This window comes from Heptranchias perlo, chromosome 13 (assembly GCF_035084215.1).
Source record: "Heptranchias perlo isolate sHepPer1 chromosome 13, sHepPer1.hap1, whole genome shotgun sequence".
NCBI classification, from domain to species: Eukaryota; Metazoa; Chordata; class Chondrichthyes; order Hexanchiformes; family Hexanchidae; genus Heptranchias; species Heptranchias perlo.
The window spans coordinates 15953618-15966923 of NC_090337.1; the positions used below are offsets into that span (position 1 = coordinate 15953618).

Here is a 13306-nt window from a genome sequence, read left to right on the forward strand (position 1 = left end):
GCGTAAGCAGCAGGAAGCACAATTTCAGTCTGGCTTAAGGAGCCACCCAACCCCAAGAAGCCATACTATAGGCTAACAATGCTTAATGAGTGTTTATTTTTATTTGGGATTTTAACAAATGATATTTTGTTAACCCTCGGGCTGATAACAAGTTCAGGGAAATAGCAGGTTCCATGAGCTGACTATTTTTTTTTTCAGTTCACACAATAAACATGAATATTACAATAATAAAACTAGTCCAATGTCAGGGATAATCGAGTGTTTCAATGCATTGCAAAGGCATCTATCAAATCGAATAATGAACAAGTACTTGAAGGATGGTCTGTTTATGTAAATTTGTCACATCTGAGGATTTTTACTGGGTCTTGTTTCTAGGCTTATTGATAGTTTCATTTTTAATGTAATCCTGAACTTACTCCTCCATTCACTTTCAATTTACCAATGAAATATTGCCAATATGGACAGACTTTTACTTGGTAATGTTAGTTCCTGTCTTCTTGGTCACAGTCATAATTTTACATGGTTTAATTATACTCATCTTTGGACAAGCAGTTTTGGTCATGCAGTTTATGCTCTTTGCCTATCTCACTGTGATTACCACCTATGTGGTTTATTACTCTTATATTTATAGTGTTGTTAGTTCTGGGCACTATCAAAAAATGACCAATTCATTGTCGAAATGTGACTTTGGTTAGTTACATCCTGGGTTCTGTTCTAGGTCAAGTTTTAGTCTCTGTTGAGAAGGGCTCTTATTTCTATCTGAATGTGATTTCACTGGCTTCAGTATCTGTAGCTTTCCTTTCTTCCATTCCCCTACCAACATCCAGCAGAAACATGTTCTTCCACAGAAAAGAGGAGACTAAAAACATCCGAGTTCCACCATCAACTGAACGTGTGAAGTCAAATTATTAGTCCCTAAAACAATTTGGATACAACAACATTCTCACGGTTACCTGTAATCTGCAATAGAAAAGTGTCTAAAAGGGTTGTAGATGGCCCGGCAAAGGCAAAAGAGCACAATGGCGAATTAAGGATCCTCCTCCAGCTCTGGTCTGATTTCAAAGAATACGGGTCCTCTTGATGACTCCTCTACTGGTTCATTTGGTGGGTGCTGGCCACTTCTGACTATTGTCAAACTGTACGTTACATACAGGTGTTATGGGATCATGCTGAGCCATTGCAAAACAGTATGGTGTATAATGGCAGTGCAGAGGCAATATCAACGCTCAAAGCTAAAGTACGTAACTACATTCATCCTCTTTATCATCAAAATAAGTAACGATTAATATGCTTCTCCTCTCTGATGCCATCACAAATGAGAGCGGTTGAGATAAGAGAGCCTGTTGTGGAAGAAATAAAAGAGAGGTAAAGGTGCTGTGAAAGCATCAGTACAGTACCAGACAAACATGAGGTAGAGTCAGGGGAGTCCTAAATCAAGAAAGCCCTGGGACATTATTAGCAGTATCCATTTTGGCACCAGCGAAACTGCAGGCAGAATTGATTAGCTTATGGCATGAAATGAGTCAATCTTAAGAACATAAGAACATAAGAAATAGGAGCAGGAGTAGGCCAATCGGCCCCTCGAGCCTGCTCCGCCATTCAATAAGATCATGGCTGATCTGATCCTAACCTCAAATCTAAAGAACACAAGAAGTAGGAGCTGGACCCGGCCACTCAGCCCCTGGGCCCGCTCCGCCACCCACAGGGCCTTGACCGATCCGAACTCAACTTCATGTCCAATTTCCTGCCCGCTCCCCGGAACCCCTAATTCCCTTTACTTCCAGGAAACTGTCTATTTCTGTTTTAAATTTATTTAATGATGTAGCTTCCACAGCTTCCTGGGGCAGCAAATTCCACAGACCTACTACCCTCTGAGTGAAGAAGTTTCTCCTCATCTCAGTTTTGAAAGAGCAGCCCCTTATTCTAAGATTATGCCCCCTAGTTCTAGTTTCACCCATCCTTGGGAACATCCTTACCGCATCCACCCGATCAAGCCCCTTCACAATCTTATATGTTTCAATAAGATCGCCTCTCATTCTTCTGAACTCCAATGAGTAGAGTCCCAATCTATTCAACCTCTCCTCATATGTCCACCGCCTCATCCCCGGGATTAGCCGAGTGAACCTTCTTTGTACTGCCTCGAGAGCAAGTATGTCTTTTCTTAAGTATGGACACCAAAACTGTATGCAGTATTCCAGGTGCGGTCTCACCAATACCTTATATAACTGCAGCAATACCTCCCTGTTTTTATATTCTATCCCCCTAGCAATAAAAGCCAACATTCCGTTGGCCTTCTTGATCACCTGCTGCACCTGCATACTAACTTTTTGATTTTCTTGCACTTGGACCCCCAGATCCTTTTGTACTGCAGTACTTTCCAGTTTCTCGCCATTAAGATAATAACTTGCTCTCTGATTTTTCCTGCCAAAGTGCATAACCTCACATTTTCCAATATTGTACTGCATCTGCCAAATCTCCGCCCACTCACCCAGCCTGTCTATATCCCCTTGTAGGTTTTTTATGTCCTCCTCACTCTCTACTTTCCCTCCCATCTTTGTATCATCTGCAAACTTTGATATGTTACACTCGGTCCCCTCCTCCAAATCGTTAATATAGATTGTAAAGAGTTGGGGACCCAGCACCGACCCCTGCGGAACACCACTGGCTACTGGTTGCCAGTCCGAGAATGAACCATTTATCCCAACTCTCTGCTTCCTGTCAGATAACCAATCCTCCACCCATGCCAGAATATTACCCCCAATCCAGTGATTCTTTATCTTGAGCAATAATCTTTTATGTGGCACCTTGTCGAATGCCTTCTAGAAGTCTAAATACACTACGTCCACTGGTTCCCCTTTATCCACCTTGTACGTTATGTTCTCAAAGAACTCAAGCAAATTTGTCAGACATGACTTCCCCTTCATGAAGCCATGCTGACTTTGTCCTATTAAATTATGTTTATCTAAATGTTCCGTTACTGTCTCCTTAATAATAGACTCCAAAATTTTACCCACCACAGATGTTAGGCTAACTGGTCTATAATTTCCAGCCTTCTGCCTACTACCCTTTTTAAATAAGGGTGTTACATTAGCAGTTTTCCAATCTGCCGGGACCTTTGCCGAGTCCAGAGAATTTTGGAAAATTATTACCAAAGCATCCACAATCCCTACTGCCACTTCCCTCAAGACCCTGGGATGTAAGCCATGAGGTCCAGGGGATTTATCCGCCTTGAGTCCCATTAATTTACTGAGTACCAATTCCTTAGTGATTTTAATCGTATTAAGCTCCTCCCCCCCCTAGAGCCCCCTGTTTGTCCAGTGTTGGGATATTCTTAGTGTCCTCTACCGTAAAGACTGAAACAAAATATTTGTTCAGCATTTTTGCCATCTCCATGTTTCCCACCATTAATTTCCCAGTCTCATCCTCTAAGGGACCTACGTTTGCCTTAGCCACCCTTTTTCTTTTTATATAACTGTAGAAACTCTTGCTATCTGTTTTTATATTTTTTTGCTAATTTATTTTCATAATCTATCTTCCCTTTCTTAATCAATCCTTTAGTTTCCATCGCAAACCAGAAGAATATCAGGTAGAAAAGGGGAAAGATCAGAATTAGGATGCCAGGTGGTGCGAATTGAAGGCTTAATAATAAATAATGTGAAGAAGCAAAATGTTCTGTTAAAGCAATGATTTAGCCTTCAGACATTTCATGGTTGTGTCAAATTGACAGAAGGTAAAACAAAGACCAGTAACATCTGGAATTGGGACTATTCACTTGGACTTAGACATAATTAATATTTAACCTTTACCACAGTGATGTTCACTCATCCAGGTCCAGTTGGGTTCTGTGGATCACTGATGAGTTTACTCATTTCATGTCTTAAGCTTAAGTTTAAATATCGTTTCACAGCCATTTTCCTGTTTTGAGAATGTTTACACATCAGAAATTGACCTCATCATGTTTATAATGTAACCAGGCCAACCAAACAGACTTTTGATTAGAAAAGAAAATCATGAAAATTTGTTTTTTAGCCTATAAACTTTTGCAAATTGTTTCCACTTCCAAAATTGATAGCAGAAGGCAGGAAAAGAGGCTTAAAGGGAATAGAGAACAAAATTAGAACAGTCGGGATTACGTAGAACAAAAATTTAATTAAAATAATAGAATTATTAGAGAGAAGGAGAGGAGATAGGAGGAAAAGGGAAGAAGGATAGACAGAAATATTGAGGGCTGATTTTAAGGGCCTCCACTTGGCATAAATTTGTGGTAGCGGCCTCAAAATGGTGCAAGTCACTCACCACTCTGTTCACGCTGGCACTTTGACCATCACCATCTTGGATGGGGTCCTGAGATGGGCAGCCAGAGCGATGCCTGTTTCAAATCATTGTAAGTCTAACCAGGCAGCGTTAATAATTTAATTAATGCTGTTTTCTGAAACTTTCAGTGTAATCCCAATTCTTCCTTTGCAATTCTCCTAAATTGACCCTACAATATTACACATTAGCCATTAGCAGTGTTATTTAAGGGGGGGGTAATTTTAACCCCGAAGGGCGGGTGGGTTGGGGGCAGGTGGGAAAGTAAAAATTGTAAAAATGTAAAACTCGACCCCAACTCGTTTTAACAGAGACGGATCGGGGGGCCGGCAACCAATCCGCTGTCAGGAGGCAGGTCGGTCAGTGAAATCTTTTAAAGAGGCTGCGGGCCTCCATTTTAATAGCTTTTCTTTTTTTAATTCCTGGGGGCTGGGATTCCCGGGGCTCGTGATTCTCACCACCTAAGAGGAGGTGAGAAGGCCCAGATCAACAGGTAAGTGCCTTTATTGCACTGCTTGTGGGCCTGAAGGACAAGCTTACCTGCCGCGATCCCGCACATGCAATCGACCGAACCACATCCCCCCCACACCCCCCCACCACCCCACCGGTGTCCGGCCCCAACTTCACCGAACATCCGAGCCCCCCCCCCCCTCCACCCCGCCGATGTCCAACTTACCTGGCTGCTTCCCCGTCCGACAGGCAGCCAGCCTGTCGATCTGTCCGTCTGCTGCGCGGGAAACCTGCTCGAAAAATTTAAAAGAAGTTCTGACGTCAAAATCGGCAGGACGTCCGGGAAACCCGTACTTCCGGGTTTCCAGTCCGGAAATCCAGGCACCCCCCCCCCCCCCCCGCCCCCGGTCTCTACACGGCTTGGAGTAAAAATCCAGGCTAAAGTTTCTGCAGGATCTGACATATTCATACTCCCTCTAAATAAGCTTTCCAGCTAAAAGTTATCATTTCTTACAGTCTCAGTCCAGGGTCAATGAGAGATTGAAATGAGGTGTGAAATGCGGATTGTTTTCTGCTCCAGACTTGAGCCCACAAGGGATTAGGTTAAGACTCAGAATTCATTTTTCTGAAAATTTACAGCAAATGCAAATGGCACATTTCCCTGGCGTGTTTCATGTACTGTCACAGCGAATTAAACACCCATTGCTGCTTGCCAATGAGCCAGTGAAACCTCAACATATTTGCTGAATAAATGGCTATGGAACACTGCTTTTCATTTTCTTACCAACTGCTAAATATTATTCATTACCAAAATCCCTCCAGAGGTGACCACGTGAGTGAAATAGTTTGTCAATGGGAAATGTGAAGGGAAGTAATACTGCCTCTCCGTAAGCAACACAACAAAATCAAATGTATTTTTTAGTCATAAAGTCCAATACTCCAGAAACCAGATAAGACGCATGCTGCTTCTCAAGTTCGAAACATGAATAAGTTAAAAGCTCTTCCAGTTGTAGTATTTGGACTTAGGCCCTGTCTCTGTGCATTCTGCGCATCGTTCAGATACTCAATGCCCAGGGACAGATAGAAATAGGGACACAGCCTTGCACAGGATTGCACCTGACCTTGGAAAGACTTTCCTTTTGTCCACTTTATTTCCCAAGTGTAATAAAGGTTTTGCAGTTCACTGAGCTTAATTTCAGCAATTGCTATCTGTCCACTCACCCTCAGCTGCCCGCATTTCTGAAGCGGCTTTTTTAAAAAAGTTGAACAGTGCAATTAATTATTAATATGAATTTGTCTTTGACAAATTCCCTTTGAACACTGTGGACACAATAACTGTGCATAGCATACTGTAAATGCTTAACAGAAATTTATAATTATTCGTGAAAGTTAAAGTGCAATTTAAATATCGTAAAGTGCAGTGAAATTTTTCTCGTTACAGATCTAGATGTTTCTTTTCTCTTATTACCTTATAGCTTTGGTCATGTTACCATTACCAGTGAAAATCACACGCTCCACCTCCCATGATTTAATGAAAATAGGAGCAAAATTAAAGTAAATTCAAATAAAGAAAGAATTCTGAATGATACAACACGTTTCATGACCTCAGGACATTCCAAAGTGCTACACAGCCAAATAAGTACTTTGAAATGTAGTCATTGTCATAATGTAGGGAAACGCAGCAGCCAATTTGCACTCCGCAAGGTCTCACAAACAGCAATGATAACCAGATAATGGATAGAAATTCGATCCCTGCACCTGAACGAGTAGGCCTTTGGCTCACCTGATATTGGGCCTCAGGCTTCATTTAAATTACACTGGCGAGCTGCGGACACCTAGTGGGGGGGTGTGGGGGGTGGAGGGCAGAGACCAGGGTCGGGGGAATGGCAGAGGGGAGGAAGCGCCGGCAATCTGATGAAAAAGTGGTGGTGATCTGGTGGGGTAGTGCCCGCGATCTGGTGGGGTAGCGGTGGTGATCTCGTGGGGTAGTGCCGGTGATCTGGTGGGGTAGCGATGGTGATCTGATGTGGTAGCAGTGGTAATCTGGTTGGATAGCGATGGTGATCTGGTTGGATAGCGATGGTGATCTGGTGGGGTAGCGGTGGTGATCTGGTGGGGTAGTGATGGTGATCTGATGGGGTAGCGGTGGTGATCTGGTGGGGTAGTGATGGTGATCTGGTGGGGTAGTGATGGTGATCTGATGGGGTAGCGGTGGTGATCTGGTTGGATAGCGATGGTGATCTGGTTGGATAGCGATGGTGATCTGGTTGGATAGCGATGGTGATCTGGTGGGGTAGCGCTGGTGATCAGGGGAAGAGAGCTACAACTGGCAGTGGCCTGCGTGGATTTAATGTGGGGTCAGGAGGAGCAGTCCCGCCTCTGCGTTCAGGTAAGTATATTTTAGATCAAAAACAAAATACCGCGGATGTTGGAAATCTGAAATAAAAACAGAAAATGCTGGAAATACTCAGCAAGTGAGGCAGCGCCTGTGGAACGAGAAACAGGGTTAATGTTTCAGGTAGTGACCCTTTGTCAGAATTGGAAGAAGTTGAAGATTACACAGTTTTTAAGAGCCAAGCAAAGTCGGGGGGGGGGGTGGGAGGAAGGTGAGGGGAGGAAAGAACAAAAGGGAAGGTCTGTGATAGGGCGGAGAGTTGGAGTGAATAAATGACAAAATGGATGATGGTGGAAGGCAAGGAGGGTGGTAATGGGACAGGACAAGTAAAGAAACAAAAGATGGGTCTAGAGGAGCTGTAAATGGCAATATCAGGTATATTTTTGGGGCTTACCTTTGTGGTGGCCTGCGGCGGCCCCTTTAACGATCACCTGTTAGGCCGTTCGTTTTCCAGGGTGCAGCTGGAGCCGGCTGCCTCAGTGCTAACCAATCTTGCACAGGGAGCCTCAAACAGGTGTTAGGTCCCCTATTTGCATATGCAACAGGTCTAATGCCTGTTTCAAGTGTGGGCACTGGACGCTCATTTTGTGCCTATATCAATATGGTGGACAGTGCACTCCCGGCTCGTAATGAGCGTGCGCATTCTGCCCGCCATATTGGAGGATTAGGAAACAAACGGGCACGGCAAGGCAGAATTTCTAGGCCAATCTGTTTTAGAGATGTTGGTTGAGGGGGAAATGTTGGCCTGGACACCAGAACTCCCCTGCTCATCTTCAAGTAGTGGCATGGGGCCATTTACATCCATCTGAGCGGGCAGTTTAACATCTCATCCAAAAGGCAGTACCTGGACCTGGGCTTGAACCCACAAGCTTCTGACTCAGAGACAAAAATGCTACCACCGAGCCAAGGCTGACACCAATATTAAAGTCAAGTGCACTTATGGTATAACCTGCTGAAGAGTTTGACTTGTGTCTATTTCAGCACTGAAGGCAAAAATTTAGAAAATTGCAAAGCCAAATCTGAAAATCCAATCCGTGCCGCTGGGTTCACCAGTCTCCCCTGATAGCCAGGACATGTGGTTCCTACTCAGTACCAATAGGGGAAACAGCTTGTACATAACAGGAAGCATCAGTGTTGAAAACCAATCAGGAATTGGATACAGAGCTTGGTAGGGATCAGTTGCAGAAAATCCTCCACTGATCAATCTGGCAACACCAACAAAAACAAAGGATGAAAATCCAGCAAATGGAAGGACAGGAAAGAACGGATTAACAATTGTCTGTCAAAGAATGAGGGTCTTAACTCAAATTCACTATTCCACTGGTGGTCAGATTTCACCTCCGCTCCATACCTCCTGATTACAGTAAATAATAAAGACAAATTCCAACATCACATAAACCTGCTTTCTCTGTGCTCAGTTAGCTGATCTCAGTCAAGGAGCTGGTTTCTGGGGCAAGGGTTGACCTAGGGAGGGGAAAAATCAGCCAGGGTTCCTGCTTCTGATCAACATTCAGTGACCACCCTCTAGAAAGTATGTGCGTGTGTGAGGACAGGATTATGCTCAATTGTGATGCCTCATTTCTGCTGACACTCAACGTATAAGGTCACAGATGAAGAATGGTCACTAGGGAAATGTACCAGAGAGCTGCTGACACTCGTAGAACATACCCATGCCTTCAGGAAGGGAGAAAAACGGGGTGGGGTGGGGGAGAGTGGGATTTAATATAATAAAATCTGAATTAGATTGAATAAGCACAGCTGCAATATACCAAATAAGTAGAGACTTGCCTTCACTGCTTTAAGACCATTATGCTGACATCATGTTTCACCTTATTTAAGATAAATCAATGCCACTCTTTATCTATAATACAAAAGGAATTGTAGACGTATGAGATTCCCTGTAGCCCTCTATTATTGGAAAAAAAAGCTTCAGAATTCATCTCTGAGATGGTCAGTGTGAAATATTGACTCATTTCATGCTATTAACATTCCACATTCCCCAAGAGAACATCATTGTATTTCCTTGGCTCCCATACTAACAGCCCAGCTAATAGCTAGCATGCCTGGTTTAGTTAGATTTTATTTATCATTACGCACTTACCTGCAGAGAGCACAGTGAATTTGCCTGAAATTTCACAATGTCTTCTCATGCATGCAACGCTTCCTTCGTGCTTCAACGATTCAAGTCTCGTGGTTTGATTACAGAGTATGGGCTGGATACTTGGATGGTTTTCAGTTGGATAAGCTGCGCCTTTTATTCTTGGTGACTCTATAATGTTCCATTTTTCTGGAACACAAGGATCCAGACAAGAGAGACCTTTCTTATTGTGTCTTTTCTCCACAAAGGCACGTGGAGGGATTCAGCAGGTTTACACAGTCGTTGCATTTAAGAGTATGCTGTGTGCGCTGAGTGTTTCATTACAACCTTATTCTCTCTGGCAGACATCCGGGGTGCAATTTTAACCTAGCTCGCCTGGCGGGAAACCGATGGGATCAGGTGGAATGCTGGGTTTATATCCCGCCCAATATTACTCTCCATTGACTGCATTTGAGAGTAAAATTGGGCAAAGTGTAAAACCAGTGTTGCACCCGAACCCAGCCAGTTTCCAGACAGGCGAGTTAGGTCAAAATTGCCCAACCCTCTTCCCCAACAAAGTAGGGTCACAGCAAAATAATTTTCCCACACAACGGGCAGGATTTTAACTGCCAAGTCCGGGTGGGTTCGGGGCAGTGGGGGGGAACAAAATTGCACTTTTATGGAGTGGGAGGGAATCCCGGCTCCAACCCGCTGAATAACCTGTATGACCCAGACGCATCTAGGAGTGTGCACAGACCAGGAAGCCGGAAATCCCGCCGGCAATTAAATCAGGCGGGCCAATAATTAAAGGGGCAAATGTACCTGATTGAGGTACTTAAGGTTGTTTATTTTTTGTATATGGACACTTAAAAAGATTTTAACGGTGCCTGGGCGACTTTCCCATGGCTTCCAATTCACGCCTGGTGAAAGCAGGCAGGAAGGGCCGGATCAGGCAAAAATAAGCTAAATAAAATTACATTTCCCATTATAAAAAATAAATAAACATACCTTTAAACCGATGTCACCTGCACCCCGCCTCCCACCGATGTCTGATGTCTCTCCGATGTCTCCCCCCACCCCCGATATCCAATGTCTCTCCGGTGTCCAATATCTCTCCCCCCGATGTCCGTTGTCTCTCTGAAGTCCATTGTCTCTCCGATGTCCGATGTCTCCCCCCAGTCTGATATCCGATGTCCAACTGTCAATCAGGCTGGCTGCCGGGCGCAAAACCCGGAAGAGGCATTGATTGGCCCTGCGATTGTGACCCGCCAACTTCCCTTCCAGGTTTCGCACCCACAAATCCTCCCGCCAGCATGATAAAATCACGCTCAACACATGAGTTAGATTATCAATCCCTTGTAGAATTCAGAATCATGGCCATGCTGTCGGGGTCGCACAGAGAGCTGTGACTTGGCACTTCCCTGTAGGAAGAGAGGAAACATCAGTTAGCCTGTTGACCTATGTCACTGATGAATACCTTCTGTTGTTCAGGTACAAAATGGGAAGGGAACAGGTTTGCTAGCAAAAAGAAAGAAAGAAAAACTTGCAATTATATAGTGCCTTTCATGACTCAGGATGTCCCAAAGCACTTTACAACCACTGAAGTACTTTTAAAGTCTAGTCACTGTTGTAATGTAGGAAACGTGGCAGCCAATTTACGCACAGCAAGCTCCCACAAACAACAATGAGATAATGACCAGATAATCTGTTTCAGTGATGTTGGTTGAGGGATTAACATTGGTTGAGAGATTAATATTGGCCAGGACACCGGGGAGAACGCCCCAGCTCTCTTCGAATAATGTCAAGGGATCTTTTACGTCCACCAGAGTGGGTGGGCAGGGCCATGGCCACATGGATCAGGCAACAACTTAAAAAAGAAAAAAAAACTAAAGGAGGATACACTATTTAGAAAAAAATATCCATTCTTGTCCAATTTGATAAAAGTTACAAGCACAAGTTATATAATGAGATCAACCTACATCTCTTCAGATTCCATGTTCAAGTTGAAGAAATGCTGGTTCACTTAAAAACTACCCATGAAAAGAGGCAACAGGATAATGTGAAGCAATCAAATGTAGATTTGCTTTCATCACCTCGCACACAGTGGAGTAAATTTTCAACTTGCCATCCGGGTGTAAAACTGCCGTTGCAAATTGGCTGCTTGTTATAGAAACTGCCCGATTCTCAACCGAAGTGAAAATCCAGCAGTTTCTATAACGGGCGGCTGATCGGCAATGCTGGTTTTATGCCCGGTCGGCAAGTTGAAAATCTAACGCTTTATGTTTCCAATATCAAATTTACAGCCATTGGAGGGCAGCAAGCAGATGTCAGATGAAGGAAGAGCGAGTCCCCCCTGAGGTCTCTTTGCACAGCGACTAGTGGCTGGCTAAATAGCAGCATTGGCACAGGCCTGGGAGCCAATCACTAGAATATCTTCTCTGCTGGGAAAAATGTGCGGATGCAGGAAAAATATGGAAGTGGGGGGGAGAGAGGAGAGAATTATAAAATAAACGACAAACAACATCCTCTCACAAAAGCTTCAGCCACGCACACATTTACCTGCTCCGCAACTCGATCAGGAGGTTTTGTTTTCTGGCTCAGTTTCTGTCATTTTGCTGGAGAAGAATCAGGGACCATGATCTGTTCAGTCACTGAGGTTAAGCCTAACAGACTTGCTGCTTAAAAAAATGTGGCACTGGACCAGAAGTGAGCTCATGTGCACCTGTACTGCTAATGGGCTGTGCAGCAAAGTGCAAAGTACTAGTGCAATAAATTTAACGTTTAGTGCTCTTAATATCAAAGCATCTGATTGAACCCAGGTTCGATGCTCAGTGCTCTCTGTACCTTTAAGAAGTGCAACTGATTCATAAGCTTGATTGATTGAAGTGTTGCACATAGGCAGTTCAACAGGTAAACAATACCGGGAACTTCCCCTCACAAAATATAACGTGCATGACCTGTAACTTGGCAAACGGGTCATGTAAGATTGAATTTGCAGGACAACAAAATCCACATCTATTGTGGCGGATTACATGGAAAATCGGGTTTAGAATGGAGATGGAAGAAATACAAGATATGTTTCAGCTCCGTAACTTATGTTAGTGTTTTCTGGTATTTGTTGGGAGTATCTGCAGACTTATCTATAGAACTTCTTTCAAATTTTCTCTTATCATTGGCATAAAGGCGTAATGAGTACCACATTATCCACTATACTTCTCTAATTTATAAGTGTCATCTTATCTTCTGTGTCATCTAGTCCTTGTTTGCAGGTCAAGACTAATTGTTTACACCACTGCCTGCTTTACTAGACTAATATGGCTCCCTTGTGGTAGTGTAGTGTACAAGTGACAGTGACAATGGATGCTGCAGTTAATACCTTCGTCACTGTGCAAGTCCTGTCTCGTGAGATAACATTCTTATTACACCTCAGTTTTTAAGGGCAGGTTGCCGTGGCTGCTTAAACGTTGTGTTCTAGCTTCTCCTGAAGATTGAAGCACTGTCATGTGAACTGATGTGACCTATATTGAGCGGTTTAGAATTTCTTCATGAATAGCTTAATTTTGCCCAATTCAGGTAATTTCAACTTTAGCCTGACACTTCCAAAAGCAAAAAACTCCATCTATTTCTGGGTGTTTGCTGATGTTGCCTTTATCTCATTACCTCAATTTCCTATATGACTGCCCCCTGGAGCTGGAAGAACCAAGCTTGTTTTTTTCTCCTCCTGTTCTCTGCTGAAGGCGTTTACTGTTGCTGGGGTACAGAGGACAGAGCCCCTCCTTGTAGGAACACAGAATCAACCTTTTATAAGAACATAACAAAGATAGGAACAAGAAAAGTTCACTTGCCTATTAAACCCAAATCTGAAAGCTTAGACTGCTATCTGTAATCACATCCAGTCTATATTTAAACAATCGATCTTTAGATTAAAGCCTGCAGTGAAATGATCCCAAGGTATCCATTATAACTGTTGTTACAAGCTTACTGCAGTTATTCAGATGAGTCTAAGCATGGCTTACCTCAACAATGGTTAGTCAGTCAACAAGAGAAAAGAGCAGATGTGTTAGGACATCTGG

At 43.6% G+C, this 13306-nt stretch overlaps 1 pseudogene; it reads left to right on the top strand.

Moving 5' to 3' along the window:
* Window positions 1-437: 437 nt before the first annotated feature.
* On the top strand, window positions 438-1279 carry LOC137331749 (thiamine transporter 2 pseudogene; annotated as a pseudogene).
* Window positions 1280-13306: the final 12027 nt, after the last annotated feature.